Genomic DNA, 20,300 nt, shown 5'->3' on the forward strand with positions numbered 1-20,300 from the left:
CCGACTTCGAGTCGCGATGTGTTTATCAAATTCTTATGACAACGAGTTTATAGATCGAGTTTCTCAGTGCGATCCAGATCGATGGTCGATGCAACGCCAGGTTAATTCGACGATGAACAACTCGACGGATAGCCGTGACGCGTTCGAATTAATACGTACCGATGAATAATTCATGTCGATTGACGCTTATCGATCGGCGATGATGAAAAACACAGTGTGCAGTTGTGTGCGCGCGCGGACGTGTTAGTCATTGCCGGCGTGTTTCGTCCGATCACGGGCGATCGCGAACTCGAAATCACGATATCGTTCCAGGCATTCCACGGATCCGTGGATCATGGCTCCTCGTGTGTGCCTTTTGTAGCCAATTTGAATAGCACCGAGAGTGTACTCGCGCTCGACTGAAACGAACGTAACGGACCACCGCGGGAAGAATGTGACTGCGCCTCGAGTATTCGAGAAAACGGTAAACGTTGTTTCCGTGATACCATTTTTCCATTATTCCTTGTAAAATGTTTTATTCTAACCTGTATGCGTTTTCGTCGGTTACGCATTATCTGCCGGTAATCTGTCAATAGAATGTTTGATAATTATAAAGGTTATACAGTATCAAACAAAAGTGTTTGTACACCTTTTAAAACGCAACAACTATTTTCTTTTAAACTGAACTGAGCGACTTGAGCCTTTTTTTAGATGATAGAGGAACTAGTCTACTAGACGATGACCGAAATGCTTTTCTTTTTAATTCTGCTATTACTTGGTGTGACGAAAAGATAAAAATCTCTCGTTTTTCAACTCTTTTATCTGAGCTTATAACGAAAATTTGAAAAATGCCTCTCGTAGATCTCGGTCTGCATGTTGAAAACTTTATCGAAATCGGTTCACGTTGTCACAGTTTTATCACGATTTTGACCGAAATCGGTAAGAAATCTGCAGTTTTGAAAATCCTTCAACGCCTGTAGCTCGACTTCGGGTTGACCGATTTCGATCAAATTTTCAGCACGTATATAAGTTACGGAGATCTACGAAAAGCATGTTCTACATTTTCGTTATAGGCTCAGATTAAAAAGTTGCAAAACGAGGGTTTTTATTTTTTTCTTTTCGTTCCAAGTAATAGCTAAATTAAAAGAAAGCTTTTAGCCACCGCCTAATAGACTGTCATCTAAGAAAAATTCAAGTCTTTTAGTTCAGCTTTCAAAAAGTTACCGCGGTTTAAAAGGTATACGAACACTTTTGTGGGTCACTGTGGTCTAAATATGGCACTTTCATTTCAAGAGTTACCGCCGGAAGCTTCGCAGATTCTCAGATTCGACATTGACTCTTGCACTAGTACATGTTAGATGTACACAGAAGTTTTTGCCTTTTTAATCGTTCGTGTCGAATGATTTTAATGATTATAATCTCCCGACTTTACGTGCGTTCGTTTGATGGGAGAAAGTCTTTCAAAATGAGAGTCATCCAAGGTTATTTATTGCCATTTCAAGACTCAGCTTCGTTAAACGTATCCGAAGATGTTCCGTATCTCTTGCATTCAAAAATCACGATCATCGATATCAATGGAATCACTTAATCTATTGTTAGACGATAGTTCCATCTTGCCAGAAGTTATGCGTTCAATTTTCTCGCTGGCACCTCTAACGAGAGCGTTAATGTTATCGAAAGCGATCCGATCTTCTCGATAAACTTCTTTTATAAGATCGTAAAAGAAAGGGCTGCGGGCGTTATGAGTAAAAATCTTGATGAAAAGGGGATGCTACTTCGAATCTAAGGGGTGTATACATCGTTCCGATGTACAAATCATTATATTTAAAAAACTTGTAAATTCAAGGTAAATTTTGTAAATCTCTGGAAAAGAGATTTATTTATATATTTATATATTTTTTTTTTCTCCATCAATTTCAGTGACCTTGAAATATGTTCTCTAGATCGTCATACCGAATAACTTTTTTCTATGGACGGAGATCGTATCCCGCTTACGCTGGTAGTTCATAATACGCGATTTTTAGTTATGAAATTAAGATAGATTCGAAACCTTAGACAGACCTCGCCTAAATCTAACAATCAGACCCTCATGCTGTCGTGAATTACTATCCCTGCGTTAGTCTGGATTAGATCTAGGTGAGATCTAGATTAGATGTAGATTAGCCAGACTATGATGATCGTACATCTTACAGTAGATGTTTCACAGACATGTTACAATACGCGCGGTATCGACTAGATGCTCTGCTAAATACAAGGTGTCCGCGAAATATGTGGTGCAAATGGTCGAGTGATGATTCTACATGCAGGAATATGTCGAAGAGAAAGAATTATTCGTTCATGATTTCGTTTTCGAGAAAAATGCGTTGAACATAGGACAAGGTTGCGCGTCTTACGATAGCGTTTACGAAGAAGTGGAATCAGTAAGTCATGAACAGACGTGTCAGCCGATCCCTAGACGAACCTGTGCCAATGTTGAGCTACTACATATCATGATAAAGAGAAATACTTGCGTTATCTTGCTTTTGGTATAATTTACTAGTAGCGCTAATTGACTATAAATTGTAAATTAAGTACAGTGCTGCTCCAAACTTGGCTACTCTCTCTCTCTCTCTTTCTCTCTCCCTCTCTTGGTACTCTCTTATGAAGTAAGCTGTTCCGATTTTATGCGACTTTTATGGGGATTGGTACGACAGTGAACGTGTCAACACATTATTTGTCAGGGCAAGGATTACTTTACACTATTTAATATTAATTTCAACTAAAATTGCTGGGTTAATAATCGAAATTTGAATCGTAGCAATGGGGTGTCGGGTCCCTTTGGACACAGGGTATAAATATTGTAATTTGACTATCTAGTTCCTGACGATCGATTACAATTTTCACTCGTTTCATTAAGGTTTACAGAGAATGTGTAAATCATGTGAATTGATAAATAAAGTTATAAATGATGCCAAGCATACTGAAACATATTTTTGTCAAAAAGGACTTCCGTTCGAGAGCCAATAAGCATCACCGTTGACTGCTTGACAGCGCTTCGACTGCTGGGTGACAGAATTATTATGTAAATTCAGTTTTGCGTTAATCTAATATATCGTCCTAACAATGCGTTGATTAGGCTCCGCGAACTGTGAAAATGTTGAGAATGTAATTTATGTCATACAATCTCTCTCTACTTTTAATTTCATTAAATAAAATGCTTTAAGTCTATGAAATTTTTGAGATCGTTAGCGTAGCAGTCAAATTGTCAGAGACACGGGTAGACCACGGACTTTATGAATTTATATAAAATGCGAGTAACTGAAATTTAAAGCAGCAGAGCGACCAACAGAATTTCAGAGTACCAGCATGCTATTTTCAGTTCGTTAAAAAATAAATTCGAGGAACGAACAAGATTTCTATATTGCTTCTGTATACGACGAGTTGCCCAAAAATTTGTATTTTCCGCAGAATCCCGGCAATCCAGCAATATGTTCAATGAAAGTATCATATCGGAGCGGCGATGTGCATATTGCGCGTTCGAGAACCGGCGTTATCAACGGTGTCCCGGTGACTTATCCGTCGTCAATCCGTCCGAAGTACCAGTTAATCCTTCATTGACCAAGATCCTTCCCGTAACCCGGATTCGCCGGCCATAAAAGAGTTTAGGCGTAAAGTCGAGGGCAGCCGGTGAAACGGGTGGAAGTCGATTGAGCGGAGTAGCGGCGAAAGGAAAGAAAAAGAAAGAGAGAGACTGCATAAGAGAGGAGATTGGAAATCCACGGACGCGTGTTACGGCGCGGTGCTGCGCGCGGTGCTGCGCGCGGTGCGCAGCAGCGTACGGGACTCGGATGCACCGGCTTGCAGTTCCGCCACTGATTGGCACCGTGGCGTAGAATGGCGTCGGGTCTGTGTTCACGGACACGTATGTACGTGGCCGAACACACGCGCCGCCAGTTTGGCAACGCAGCCGGTGCAAAGCCCGTAACAGCCTGTTGGCCAACATCGGGCCGGCACGCGGGCGCATGCGTGTGCACGCCTTCGCCTTCGTGACACTTTAAATAAACCATGGTGGGGTGTAAAAGGGGGACAGGCACAAAAATGATAAACCGCTACAAAAATCCCGATATAGACGCGAGCACGCGCGAACGCACGAGAGAGCTAGCCGGCTGAACCAGCAGCCGTGCCCCGTGCCCCTTGTCCACTGTTCCCTGCCCCCGGCCCCCTGTTCCACGTATCCCGTGCCCCGTGCCGATTACGCACGCCAGCGCACCGTGCGTGGCATAGAATCAACCTTCGGCCGGTCCACGATCGAAGGATGAACGGCGGAACATGGCTTCCACCGCTATCTCCGCTCCCGTGAAATCGGATTTCGCCGATCTGGACCAGCCGATGTCGACGCGCGTTCCGAAACAAACGCGTTAACCCCATCGCTGCGATGCTCGAATACGAGCGATGATCTTGTTTCGAGGCGTTCAGACGCTCGAGGTTGAATAGCCTTCTCTCCGAGGCGTGAGTCACTCTCCAGTGCACGACCGATGATGACTTTTGTCTGGCTGTTAGCCTCGGAAGTTGTTCAAATCGGCGTCAATGATTCCTCGACGGTTCCTGGTTTCTGAGAAATGAGAAATCGGATCACGCTGGTGGACATCCAATTTTATGGCCGGCATCTCTAATGATAGTGTTAATGTTATCAGGAGAGATTGGTTCTTGTCGTTAAAAACTCCTTTTATAAGACTCCGCAAGAGAAAGTCCGCAGGTGTCAAATCTGGAAATCTTGACCCATGACTTTTCTGTCGCTGCTCAAGTCGCACTGCCACGGTAGCGGACAGGATCATGTGCAACAAGCTGTTGAGCTCGCGCTGACTAATGAAAACAAGCACTATTCTGCGATCTTAAATACGATATAGCGATTAATTAAAATCATGCAGGAAATGTAAAAATCGTCATGTTTGTTCTGGAATGGATGTGATCCTGTGCGAAGTAGTCTTCTGCGATCGTCCAGTAAATTTCGATTATGGGTTCGCGGCAGTTTTCAATGCGATAACTGCAACAAGCTGATTCATTTGTTACTTCTAAATGAGTCACAGTGCTATCTCTCTCTCTCTCTTTCTCTCTCTTTCTCTCCTATCTCTGATTTACGCTATAAGAGATCGTATACATGAACAAAAATGGAAAATGTTTTTATTGTTATTTTTACGAGAGGAAGTCTTATAGTTCAGGAAAGAAATATTTTCTGTATTTTGGTTTCCATAAAATCAAGTGCGAGTATGGAAATATATGTATATAGAGACGCAGTCTATAAATTATACTGGAATTAGTAACAATTGATTCTAACAGATGTATTTTCTCTCGGTACACCGTCGTCACTCACTTCAAACAACGTTTGTGGCAATTAACGAGGCATCGTTGTAGCTCAAAGTCTAAATTCAGATAGCCCGACTTATTTATAGTTAACTGATGAGACGATTGAGTTATCATCTACTGAGAACATCAAAGGCTAAAAACATCCTCGTCGCATTGAATTCTTAGTTCAATATACGCGCATGCAGGGAGTAACGTTAATATTCGGACATCTTTTAAAACGGATGTAGTTTTTCCAAAATTTGACCAGATGAATGGAATTTTTTCGGAAATGTTAGGAGGATGTTAATTTTTTTTAGGAAGTGTCGAACTACATTTTCGCAAAAATCGCAATTCGTTGAAGCAATAAACGAAAAGAATAAATGATTTTTTTCCAAGTGTTTTGTGAGAACCTAGAACGGAAATTTAAACGATGCACTATTTAGTTTCAATAATGTTACCGGATATAGCGATATGCATGAATGTTTCTCTCCGCCGCTGATAAATTGATTCATGTAGCTATGATCTTGTAATCTGCAAAGTATTAGAAAAAGCATATAGAAAAGTATACATATATATATATTTAGTAATTGAAATATAATAGGCAAAACTATAGAGTGTTCCACGTAACTGTCACGATTTTTCGAGCACTTTTAACAGTTTGACAAGTAAATGTTCCTAACAAAAATTAATTAGTTTTCGGTCAGCTACAGATTGTAATATAAAAAATTTCAGAAATAATGCTCTATTTCACAATATCAAGGTCTTTTTTTAAATTGCATGAGATATTTTTTACTTCATATTATTGTAGCTTATGTCAACACGAAATCAACGACCTGTTATACCATAACCTTCGGATAATTTTGGCGCAAAAGAAATGAAATCAATGAAATTGTTGCAAATTGTTTTAGTTCACGTTGTACCAATTCGAAGTGTAAAACAACTAAAGCAGCATCATTTCATTGAGATAATATTTCTTTTTTACCTCAAGGTCATACCGAAGATCATGCAATTTACGAAAATGAAGGTGACCTTGATTTTTTGAAGTAGAACATTTTCTCTGAAGTTTTTTTTTATATTGAAATCTATAGCTGACCAATCATTTTTTTCTCAGACTGTCGAAAGTGCTCGAAAAATCGTGGCAATAGTTACGTGGAACACCCTGTACATGAATAGAGGAGTAGACTTGCTTGTTCTTCATATTCAAGTAATGTTAATCTCTTGTCTTTTAATTACTTTCACATCTATTTTCTTCTAACTGCTCGCAACTTAAGAAAGCGTGTTCCTTGAAATCTTGTTGTATTTTATTTGTAACATTGCAAAGTCTAATATTACGGTATTCGTTTGAATAATTATCAAGGGATCAACGTGCTGAGGATATCAGCCTCTAACTAATTGCAGGTTGCAACAGTTCGAATGCTCCCCAGAAATATCTATACACATACACATAGTCAAAAGTTTAAAATCAGTTGTTGATTTTCGCTGAAATCATATGTTCTAACTTTCCCGCAAGATAACACGTCTTCGAAAATAGTACCTTTCACCAAGTTTAGCGAAATTTTCACTCTTGATTTTCTTTAAGAGTTCGAGTGTTTATACTCGCTATGATAGTTTTTAAAATAGGTTCTCGAATTTTTTTAGTAACGTAAGCTTGAATACAAAACATTCGAAGACTATTTGCGATTTAAATGAATGCCTAAATTGAATTGGCATTAAGCCATTGAAATAAATTATTTACACTTACAGTGCAACGTTCGCTCTATTAATTTATGCAGCTCGGTTTAAGTAGAGATGTGAAAATGCAAGTTCGCGTCATTTCATTGAATGCGTTTCAAAAATAGGACGCGGAGTCACAGGAATTGATTCCGACAATAATCGAAGCATTCTAACAGATTCTATTAAAGAAGTTCTTAATCAAAAACCGTCTAAAAAATGTTTCCGAAGATTTCATTCGATATGTATATCTTCTTTATACGAATAAAATGTATTATAAACTGAAATATTAATATATATATATATATATTTTCTTTTTTTTTTCAAAGTTGACGCTTCAAAACCATTATTTTTGTACCAACTCCGGTCGTAAAATTACGTGTAAAATAAAATCTTTTTTATTTTGATTATAACACGAGGCAACAATAAGGATAACAATATTAACGTTGGGATAGATCTGTAGTTTCGTGAAGTTCACTTCTGAGGCGCGATTACATTAAATGTCAGCGCAAGAAACCGGCGGCGACATGGATTTTGTTGTTGCAAAGTGAGTCGGCTGTTTGAGACTTAAGCACGAATACCAACATGACTCCAAGCGGAAGAAGAGAACATGTGTACTAGGCGCGACGAAAGTCCTGGTTCTACCGGTACTGACTGATTCTACTGAAACGGACACACTAAGTTGCAGAATTCAACACGCAGAAAATGGAAGTACAGAGTTGAAGGGTTTGCTGCAATAAGGCAACTTATATTTTACACAGTTTTTATTGTACAAACTGCTTCACCTAATTGCTGCTGCACCTCCAAAGCCTCAACATATTATGCCAGTAGATTGACTAGTTAATTGCAGAATAGTAGAGCGATTCATAATAGAATAGTTGATAGTAGAATTATTAATAATAAAATTTCTTAAAATTTAGTTTCCGATACCACTGAAATAGAAAACAACTCTAATTTTTGTTCATTTTTCTATCTAGAAAAATGTTAATTTACATTAAGACTTCGGAGTTTATAATTTCCAAAACGAGTTTATAGATAAGGCTCGTGACATAAACGATTTTGAAAGTCAACTCTAAATATTTCATTATCTTTTAACAATGAAGAGTACCATAATATCTGCACGGAGTAGCATGGCTTGTTAAAAAGGTGAAGCATATTGAACGTTTTCATGCGGAAACAGCTGCACTTTCGGTTTTGCATTATAATTACATCATACCGTGATGGTTTAAAGTTCGTGTTGGATTAAATGTGTTAATGGAATCCTGAAATTAATTTTCAGTCTTCTATTATCGTTACAAACAATTACAAACAATAAAATAGGGGTATACGTTAAGGAGAGTAAATTGTTAAAATGGATTTCACCAAACATTAAATATTATAAAAGTTGTGTCGCAAAATTGGCAATTTTCGAAGTAAGTAGTGGTAAAAAGTTGATATAGGACATATGTTGCATAATGTCAGAGCATGAAATGCGGTTTGAAATTTTCAAATATCGTGGCACGGTCACTGTGATAGACTTTTAAAATTGACGAAATCTCGCGCTTCGGAATACCTTAAAGATGGTTGCATCCTTAATGCGTCAAGTTACAGTTCGTCCTTAAAGAAACCATTTGTAGAACATTTTACTATTCCAATGTAGGTTACAAAGATGAACTTTGCTGAGCAGCGACAAAGTGCAAAGTGTAAAAGTTCTCCGTGAACAATGTCCAAGATGGTTGAAATTAAGATCATCATATTAAATTCGATATTCTAATTACTAGACTGCGGATTTTATGGATTTATGGCAAAAATGCGTGGCTGGAATATAAAATTGAGAGAACGTAAAAAGAATTTAATAATATTATTATGCTATTTTCAACTTATCGAAATTATTAAAAGAAACAATTTATTTCTATCTAATTTCTTACAATCGCCTTTTAAAATTTCTACCATTTCGAATTCTGCAGTTTTGATTGCATGTTTGAGTTCAGCAACCTCATTAAGCATAGGAGTACCGATTTTCATTAAAATCGTACGAAGTTATAAATTGTGATCAACATCAAAATTCCACTGTTCCATCGGCTTTGCGATCGTGTAAATGAAAAGACAGAGGCTCGAATTAACCCTAATGTTATTATTAACAGTAACCTAGCGAGCATTGACCTGTTACAGTCTTGGCAACTGTTGTTACCTCCGACTATTCCGCATTTATTTATCCAATCATTTTCGGATTGGATTCTTTGACTCGAGAACACCGTTCAATTGTGTTGAAAATAATTCTTGCAAGTAACGTTGCATTGCAAATAACTGTTGCAAGTAATTTTGTGTTGCGAATACGCTTGTTTAACTATTTCAATTAAAATTGCATTCGTGCAACAAAAAAAGTCCCGATATAATACAGTAAATTCTCCCTAACTGAAGCTCAAATTGGACACAAAAATGGACAATTTTGGAAGAGGAGATACGATTATTCGAGTCTCGCGGCTCGTCTTTATACTCGCCGATCGTCAACAATTATAAAACCGAGCAGCGAGGCTCGAATAATCGTATCTCCTCTTCCCAAATGGTCCAGTTTTATTTACAACTTGAAGGACGATTGGGGAGAATTTACTGTAATTAGAAATTGTCCGAATCCTCCATGAAATCCACCGAATTCTCAGTCAGAGCGATCTCCGAATGCCAGCTAATCTGTTGGGAGTAATTTGCAGTAAGTCGTGTGTTTCTTGGTCTCTTTATTGATTCACAGAGTCGGTCCGTCCTACATATCGCGCTGCTTATCTCCTTATCACTCGCTTGAAACAGAAAGCGAGTTTACTGATCGATATGCCCGGATATCTAGCCATTCTTCGGAAGACCGGCTTATCGCGGGGGTATCGTCACCACCACCATCGCGATCTCGATCGGGAGGGGCAGGAGCACCGCGGGCCTCGTTCTCCCTTATTAACCGTGAACCATCGAAATCGTTCGCTCGCGAATCCGTGCCAGCTCTCGGCCGGTTCGCTTTATTCCGACGCTTCGTTTCAGTTGGCCTACATATGAAATTCCTTGCGCTGCGCGCCGTTCTCTATCCTTTTACCAAATGGAACAAAACGGCCGGAAAAGACCGGCCGAACAAAAGCCGAGCAAGCTAAGCCGCGGTCTGGCCATGCGGAACGTTTCTTCTTCGCGACGATAGGAAAGAATAATGCAGGGAACGCGACGCGTGTTACGTCGAGTCGCAACCGGTCCCGAAGAACCGAGCAAAAGAGGGAAGTCTAACTGTTTCTCCGAATGTGGAGCAATTAAACGCTTAAACGGGATCTGATCGCTTCGAATTAATTACTCGTATCTACTCAACGGAAGTGGCCACTGCGCGTACGATTACCTAGACGATCGTGCGCCGCACGTGATCTCGATATCGATCGCAGCCTTAACGCGAGCAGACGGTCGATTTATTTGTCAGGATTATTGGTCGATCGGGTCTCGGGGTTGCTTCGCGTGTCTTCGGCGTGATAAGAACTGGGATGTGCTGCGAAAATTCCACGGGCCCGTCGCCATTAGTGTACACGGTGATCGTCGGTTCGTTTGCAACAGAGACCAGAGACTTCTATCCAGAGATCGAAACGGTTCGGAAAATAATCGATCCGAACTGTAACGAAGTGTTGTTGTATTTTATTGGTATTTTATGTTTCGATGAAAGTTCGTGGTCCCTTTGTAGAGAGGATCCGCGCCGCGATCCATCCGAATCGCGATCGTTCCGCGTCTCCGTAATATATTAAGGGCAGATGAACCGAAGCGTCGGCTATTTTCGTGCGAAACGTTTAATTTAGCGTCTAAGCACGCCGGCGATATATCGTCCGGCGCGCTAACAAGTCTAACCCTCTCAGTGTCGCAATTACGTGTCGAGATTAATGGCGACGTTTCTATTTAGTCCGCGGGGAAAGACGAACGATGAGTTAGTTTCAACCCGGTCGAACGCCGGAACGCCATGAACGCCGGATCGAACAAGCGAAAGACATGAACGGGACCATTTTTACGCGTAATTATGGAGGAAAGTTGTCAAACAAACGTGTTTATGGGAGGGTAAAGTGATATTTATTGGATGAGTGGACGAAGAGATCTACGAGTATGAGGTTGGGCTGGAAACGAAAGATTAATTAATCCCTTGACATACCAATTTCTTCGCAGTTACTACGATTCGAAATTTTTTGATTGCAATAATTGCTTAGAAGTGAAAGAAGATTGATGCTTATCCGTGTGCCTATATTTACTTCAATGCTTAAATATCGATGACAAGAAATTAGAATTTTATTCCAATTTTCAAAGACAAAATAACACATCTATACACAGTAAGATATTACTAGAAATTTTCATGACGAGTCGGACTCGTCAAGATACGGCAAGGGGTTAACTATTGAACGACAGCAGCTTTGGTCAATTTTGACACGGCGCACAGTGCGGGACAAAAATCATAACATTTAAGCTAATCAATTGTCGACCAAAGTAACTTAATAATTTGTCAAAGAAAATACAAAAGATGCATCGATCTCCTGCTCGATTTTTTAAATATTCTGTTGCAAAAAATATGATTATTCAATCATTTTAACGCATCATACACATAGTTTTGAATAGATATGAAGCAATAGACAAAATTAAGCTTTAAATATCAACAAAAATATTGTGTCCACGTGATCTACAATAATTATACCTACATGGAAACCCTTGAATATTCAAATATTAAACCTTAATAGATAAAGTACGACTTGTAACAGACAAGATGAATCTATGTGTATATGCAGAAATATGGGAAAGGAATAGAAAGGAATAAAATTTGTTCATTTGACGCTTTTAAGAGAAGAAGTGGAGTTATGAGCAGACATACTAATCGACTCCTGAATTGTTTCTTTGCAACTCATTGTTACATATATGATCATCTCTTGACCGATTGAACCAAAATTTGTGATTATCGTGTAGATATGTGATTCGTTCAAATCTATTTTCATGTAGGTAATTCATAGGAAATGTTTTAAATAAAGTTCCTTGAAATCATGAGAAAACATATTTTCAAATATGGCTGACGCGATACATGAAGATCTATATGTCCGATAAAGTTCAAATTTTGGCAGCACCTTCAGCAATGCTGCTGTTGCGATATGAAACAAAATTTTCAATAAATCTGAAGAAAACAAAAACTGAAATAAAAATCAAAACCTGAACCTCGGGTTGCCATATTCTTTAAAGCAACAAAGTAGTTTATTCACCTCGGGGTTTGCATCATAGTCACATTCGTACTAATCGAAAAGATGCTTTATGTTTTTGTTTCATGTTTATTTATTGCTCCTAGACGATTAGTTGTCTTCGTAGCTCGTTACTTTTCAATCGAAATTTTACAAGCGGTTGCAACGTTGGAATGTGCCATTTCAAAACATAATTCGAAACTTTCACTGCCGATAGAAATTACACTCGAATAGAGATTGAACGAAGGGAATTGAAATTCTGTATGGATTATGTGGCACTAAACGATAGACACTTGGATCGTAATTGCACCCGATACGTTCACTTTTGAAAGCAAAGTTCATCGACCCCCGATGATACGAGCAGAAATTATAGAGAGGTCGTAAACATTTGGAAGTCCATGGTTAATTACAGGTTTCGTACGCTTTGCATCTTGCGAGACCGTTTCTTTGGCGCTAAATACTGGCGACTTTCTAGTGATAATATAATAGGAGCTAGCTACTATCTTTTCCTAGCCGCGGAAGTAGTCTCATAGTGAAAATAGGAGAATAAAAACAGCTATATTCCCAGCGTTTTTTTATTACAATCAGATACAGTTTTATAATTACACAGAAATAAAAGACGGCTATACTATTAAGTCATCCCATTAGTCGTTTTATTTTTAGATACTTATTTCAATCCTTTCCGTTCGGATGTCGCCGACTATATATATAGTCATGTAGAAGTGGCATTTTTAAAAAATTATTATTACTTTTTCATACTGTAAGGTAATCGTGTAAAATACATATATAGATAAAAACACATAATCTTTCGTTTATTAATTCCTATAAAACTTATAGCAGTATTATGACTTTTATTTCGATTCAAGCTTGCATAGCAAAATCACAATTATTCCAGAATTTGCTTCGAGTTGCTAGAAGGTGTGTCAAAAAAATCTTCCAAGTGCTAAGGGTTAAATGTAAGATACTTATTATAGTTAAATGTATTCACATTTACTTTGAACTGTTCTTATAGGTACTGATCGTTCAATAGTTTAATTCCATTTGTTACAAAATTTATATAAAGGCACAAGTCACTAACATTTCATTGTACAATATGATGATAGTAAAAGTTGACTTTTGACCGCTTCTGAGATAATCATTCGCAGCAGTGAGAACGATTGGGACCGAATGGCCGCCAAGGCGGAACTTTTCTCTGAAATTCGCTGCGAACGCTTCGGAAAATTGCGTGGCGAAGGAAAAAATATCCGTGTGATCGGTTAATAAGATCGGCCGAAACCGCGTGGCGGATAGAAGCCGAGTATGCCATAATCGAGCAAGATGATAGATCATTTCTAGAAAGTGCTCCGGCATACACGCATCACGCAATCGTATCAAATCTATGAAAGTCCACCTACATGTAGGCTGTTCACGTACGATCCGACGTTTCACCTCAAGCAGTGAAATTCGAGACGCTGTTCTTTCCCGAGCTGCATTTATGCGCCGTGATTAGATGTGATCTAGAAACACCATCGAAAAAAATGAACGACACCTATTTTCCTTTTTTTTTTTTTATTGAAATATCATTGCGTGCAGGAATATTTAGATTTGTTGGAAGGTTCTGTCCTCTCCGTGTCCATGGTTCAGCGACGATGAAACGATCGAAACATCAAATAATAGTGATTACAGAAGCAATTAATACTTTTTCTCATTATACGTAGAACGAAATGTTTCGTGAAATATATGGGATTCGTGTACCTGCCATTATTGAAATTCAGGAATGCAATAAATTGTAGAAAATATAACACGAAATCACGAAAGTTATAATCATACCATAAATGGTTTCTGTTTATTACTATAACGCAGGCTTTCATACGTCTATGGTACCTATAAATGTATGATATATGTATACATACGTAGCCAAAAAAGTGCGCACGTTAATAAAACTTGGCAATATTATAAACTTTTTAAATAAATAAATAAAGATACCATTATACAATAAAGACATAATTATTATATTTAATATATTTAATATATATTTAACATTTAATTATTATATAATAAAGATACTATTCATTCATTCCCGAAATTATGATACTTTCGGGAAACGAGGGGTTCTTGAGGCTATCATTGGTAAGTGTTCTAATAACTCGTTAACAAAGCCGCGGATTGCATTTTCGCTAAGGAAAAAGTTCCTTTGAATAACCTCAGGAACCCCTTATTTCCCGGAAGTACGATAATTTTGGGACACCCTGCATGCAATAGAATATTTGACAATACTAGCACAACATTTAGTACTAGTACAGTACTAAACATAGGATTATGCAATAAGTTGATTCGTTTTTTGTATGAAATACAGTATTGAAAAGCAAAATAAAACATCGTGTTGCACAAAATGAGAGAGAGAGAGAGAGAGAGAGAGAGAGAGAGAGAGAGAGAGAGAGAGAAGAGAGAGAGAGAGAGAGAGAGAGGGAGAGAGAGAGAGAGAGAGAGAGAGAGAGAGAGAAAGGGGAAAAGTAAAGATGTCAATACGGAAACGAGGTTACAACGATTTATGTCAGTTGGGAAACGAGTATATGATTTCGGTGATCTATCATTTGAGAAACAGGTGCATTTCTGTTAAACTCATGTCCATGGAATTCATGTCGTATAATTGGGACGGAAATGCGTGGGCCCACGTTGTACAAAATGAACATCGGTTCGATCGTGTTATCTTGTTACGCACCCCCTAATCTGTTGGCGCCTCCCGAAAATTGGACGTCATCGTACATATCATATGCTGTTGGTTCGTCGGGAAAGTTCCAATCCTCTCTCCGCTATATGTTGGGAATTTTAGTCGAAATCTTTGCCAATAATAGATACGATCGAATTAATGTACTACGTACCAATTTATGGTATCATCTTGATGCACGATCTTCTGCCGTTTCGTGGATGGCTTCATTATTTCCTTGCATTCCCGGCTTAACATCGCATTTCGCTGTAACTAATTTTTTCTTTTTAGAGTTTCTGCTTATTTTTCATCTCAGCCGTGCATTTCAATTTTTAAGATTAGTAGATATTTAATCGACCCTATTGTGTGCCGTTTCTGTCAGCGAACTCCTCTAAAATAATTCTGAAACGTTTCACGAATGCAATTTGTAAAAAATTTTAATTGAAATAGTCAAACAAGCGTATTCGCAACACAAAATTACTTGCAACAGTTATTTGCAATGCAACGTTACTTGCAAGAATTATTTTCAATACTATTGAACGGTGTTCTCGAGTCAAAGAATATTTTTCGGATGTATTGTATCGAAATTTCGGATCACTGTGCAAACTAAGACATTTCTCAATCCGAAAATGATTGGATAAATAAATGCGGAATAGTCGGAGGTAACAACAGTTGCCAAGACTGTAACAGGTCAATGCTCGCTAGGTTACTGTTAATAATAACATTAGGGTTAATTCGAACCTCTGTCTTTTCATTTACACGATCGCAAAGCCGATAGGACAGTGGAATTTTGATATTAATTACAATTTATAACTTCGTACGATTTTAATGAAAATCGGTACTCCTATGCTTAATGAGGTTGCTGAACTCAAACATGCAATCAGAACTGCAGAATTCGAAATGGTAGAAATTTTAAAAGGCGATTGTAAGAAATTAGATAGAAATAAATTGTTTCTTTTAATAATTTCGATAAGTTGAAAATAGCATAATAATATTATTAAATTCTTTTTACGTTCTCTCAATTTTATATTCCAGCCACGCATTTTTGCCATAAATCCATAAAATCCGCAGTCTAGTAATTAGAATATCGAATTTAATATGATGATCTTAATTTCAACCATCTTGGACATTGTTCACGGAGAACTTTTACACTTTACACTTTGTCGCTGCTCAGCAAAGTTCATCTTTGTAACCTACATTGGAATAGTAAAATGTTCTACAAATGGTTTCTTTAAGGACGAACTGTAACTTGACGCATTAAGGATGCAACCATCTTTAAGGTATTCCGAAGCGCGAGATTTCGTCAATTTTGAAAGTCTATCACAGTGACCGTGCCACGATATTTGAAAATTTCAAACCGCATTTTATGCTCTGACATGATGCAACATGTGTCATGTATCAGCTTTTTCCAACTATTTACTTCGAAAATTGCATTTTGGCCAACATTTCTGATAAAAGGGCCTATGTGCGACGCGACTTGCGTGTTCGGCAAGGGAAATATCAACCGGCGGAAGGGACAAAAGTCGAAACACTGGTCGTTTCGTCGGCTGCAGTCCGTGTTTCGACGGGTGCATATTGCAGGGAATGTTGATACAAGGCAGCGGCCGATGCGCGACAATTTACGTCACCGAGCAAACTAGTGGATGATTTAAACGGGCCGTCGTTTAAACAACAGCTGCGTTCGCGGGCTGCGCGACCGTCCGAGCCGCGTGCACCCTGAGTGGATGATCGCGGATGAAAAAGAGGGTGGTTCTATTAGCGGTCGGCTATCGTTCGTTCGCATTAACCTGTAACACATTAATGACGCGTCAAATCAGCGCATGACAACGCGGCTTCTCTCTGGTATAGCGCAGCTGAGGTCCATCCACGATCCTCTCTCTACTCTCCAGTCTCTCTCTCTCTCTCTCTCTCTCTCTCTCTCTCTTTCTCTTTCTCTCTCTCTCTCTCTCTCTCTCTCTCTCTCTCTCTCTTCCCCCTCCGTCTTTCTCGCACACACTCTTTCTCTTTCTCTTTATATCTTTCCCTCTCACTCTCTCCCTCCTCCCCGCAGTCCTCCCTCGACCCGCGACAGCCGAGAGTTTCACTCCATCCGCCGCACTCCGTCACTCTGTCTCTGTCGCTTCGCTATCTCGCCCCTCTGTGAACTCTCTGCTACTGGCCGAGCTCTGTGAGGAGGATCAATAGGGATCCCACACCCCGTGCCTCCTCCGACATGCTGGAGGAGGACAAAGGTACTCGCTCTGATGTTCCACTCGCGGTGCTGCTCCCGCTTCCTGTATACGTGTACAGCACACACGGCTGTTTGCGCGAATCAGCGCCACCGTACTTATATACGCGTCGTTGCGAATTTTACAGGGAGAAAGGGATGAACAACCGTCAGAACGCCCCCGCGTGCAACGCACGGGAACGAGCGCGTGTCGCACACCGTCAGGATCCTTGAGACCCGACGAGATCATCAGACGTCTTTTCGGAGTCCTCTAATTCCTGCGGATGATACGCCAGTCTCGAATTGCCAGCGCGGAGCGATCCTCGCTCCGTTAACGGAAGTTCATGAAGCAATGGTCCAACCAAGGGTACGTTTATATTCGAGCCGCGATCAAAGTTACGAGAGCATCGATCGAAGAGCGGTGATCGAAGCTGCGACTAATTTCTTTGTTTGTTTAGAACCTGGTTGTTGTTAATTGTGACGGGCGTTAGAGGCTTCGTGTAGAGTTAGTCGTGTCTCGGTGTAAGGCTTCAAACGATGCGCGTAATCTAATACTGATTAAAAAGATGCGGACTTCTAATTTGGGTTAATTGTCGGACCACGGTCTAACAGTTTTGCAGCATTTTTCTGGGTTAACACTTTGACTGCTGACGTGCAGCAATCTCAAACATTCAAGAAAATCAATGTAATTTATATGATGAAATTAAAATTGAGAAGTTAAGACGTCTTGCGGATCTTTATGCGAAATAAAACTATTGTCAATGAGAATTGTAAATAACGGAAATTACTATAAAGATCTACTTCTTCCTTTAATAATTTCAATAAATCAAGAAGTGCATAAGAACATCATTGAATGCTTGATTGTGTCGTATTTGACCTAGTCCATTTTAGGGTAAATTTATTTTTTAAATTATTGTCAAATACGACACAATAAAGAATATTAGAAGCATTCAAGGATGTTCTTACATACTCCATGATTTATTGAAATTTAAAAAAATAAATTTATCCTGAAATTGATTGGGTCAAATATGACACAATGAAGAATATTGGAAGTATTCGAGGGTGCTCTTACGTACTCCTTTATTTTCTGAGATTTAAAAAATAAATTTATCCTAAAATTGAGTAAGTCAAATACGACATAATGAAGAATATTAGAAGCATTCAAGGATGTTCTTACATACTCCATGATTTATTGAAATTTAAAAAAATAAATTTATCCTGAAATTGATTGGGTCAAATATGACACAATGAAGAATATTGGAAGTATTCGAGGGTGCTCTTACGTACTCCTTTATTTTCTGAGATTTAAAAAATAAATTTATCCTAAAATTGAGTAAGTCAAATACGACATAATGAAGAATATTAGAAGCATTCAAGGATGTCCTTACATACTTCCTGATTTATTGAAATTATTAAAAAAAGAAGTAAATCTTTATAATAACTCGTTCTTTACCGTTCATTGAGAACATTTTTATTTCGCGTAAAGATCTGCAAGACGTCTTAACTTATTTACTTAACTTATTTACTTACTAACTTAATTTTAATTTCATAAATCAACTTTAGGATAACATTTATCCTAAAATTGAGTAGGTCAATTTAATGCATAAAATTCGCGATATAATGATTACCGAATAATGAAATGTTCAGGTGTTTTTTGCGGATCTAGTCGCGTGGACAGGCTCGGCGTACTTTCTCCGCATCACCTCCGACAATCGGCTTGGCGAATAAGCATTTTTCATCTTCGGCGTAATCGATGTTTTTCGGTCGTTAAGGCGCCACCACGAGAACGTGTCGCCGTCTACGGTGAGCACACGCGAATATGTACATGTGGAACGCGTGGTCGTGCGCCACAGTAGCAAAACGGTGAAATTTTGTGAGAGCGTGTATCGCGTGGCTGTTAAAACCGCCAAACCCACGTGTACACACGTGCCCGCACGGCATCGAGAAGAAAGTGCACTCGCGGTTGCACCGGTTGTTGCACAGACTGCTCCACAAAACCACGAGCCACTGCGGTCGCACAAACGAATCGAAAGTCGCATCAGGCTGGCCCGGGTATACACAACCGGTAGTTGAAATTAATTAAGGGGATTAATTAATAGGAGATCGCCGACGATACGGACCGATTCAATCGGAACGACGCGACGTTTTGTTTCGTTGCGTATTCGCAGGTGCGACGTAGAAGCATTTCTTGGAAAACCTGCGAGACAGAATTTTATTAAATTTGCGCTGATCCGTTAACCCTTCTGTTCTGGTCTATTCGGCTCCGAGACTCTTGTTTTAGATCCAGAGCGTGTACATTTTTTAACTACCTTCTCGTTTGAGTCTTTGTTAAATAATAAACTTGAAAATATTGTATAACAGTGCAGTTTCCAAAAACATGCATGTATTTTTTATCGGGTATGTGTAACCGGAACACTATTAATGTAAGTTTTTATGGACACCATAGAACCTTATTCGTTTCTTGTGTGGATTTATATTATGGTCTATTGTTTAAGGATGACGTAATTAATGTTATTTTATTTTCATTTCATATTACGGCCATTTTTTTATGAAGAAGAAATTTGTAATTATTTATCTTTCTAGTACGTGAATTTTTGTAATATTATTCCAATTTGATACTAAAGAACACATTAAGTTGAGCAAGTGGAAGACGAACGAGGATTAAGATATCGTGCAAAGTAATTTTTTAGTGATATTATAAGCAGAAACAGGAAGAAACGAATTAGTACAGTAACCTATTTGATATTTTTCAGACGAGTCGATTACAATCGTTGTTTTACAATTAATAATATTTCTTGCATCTTGAATCTGTTGTGCTGCAGTATTAAGTATTGCAAGAAACGCTATAAAGATGAAGAAGGTTTGATTTTATCATAGTAAGTGCGACATATATAATCATTAAACAAAGTATAGGCACCTCTGTATTGCAATGAAATATTCATTAAAGGTTTTATTAAAAACTAACAGAAATGTTATACAAAGTACGTGTTGGAATAATTTATATTTAATTTTATGATAAATATAGTATTCCAATTTCATAGAGAATTTATTAAAAACATGCAAGTGCCACACAATACATACGACAAGTAAGATCATCCTCCGCCATGCAAAAGGTCACACAGCATGCGTCATACCGTTTATATCGGTGACATAACATTTTGAACCGAGGAAATGAATTTACAGTAAAATAAAGATTCTTTTT

General features: G+C 38.6%; 1 long non-coding RNA gene across 1 annotated transcript; it reads left to right on the plus strand.

Annotated features, from left to right (window-relative positions):
- The first annotated feature begins 227 nt into the window (after positions 1 to 227).
- Positions 228 to 20,082, plus strand: LOC143259680 (uncharacterized). Its single transcript, XR_013033681.1, has 2 exons — positions 228 to 463; positions 17,248 to 20,082. It is a non-coding gene; the product is annotated as an uncharacterized LOC143259680 (long non-coding RNA).
- Positions 20,083 to 20,300: the final 218 nt, after the last annotated feature.

This window comes from Megalopta genalis, chromosome 6 (assembly GCF_051020955.1).
Source record: "Megalopta genalis isolate 19385.01 chromosome 6, iyMegGena1_principal, whole genome shotgun sequence".
Classification (NCBI taxonomy): Eukaryota; Metazoa; Arthropoda; class Insecta; order Hymenoptera; family Halictidae; genus Megalopta; species Megalopta genalis.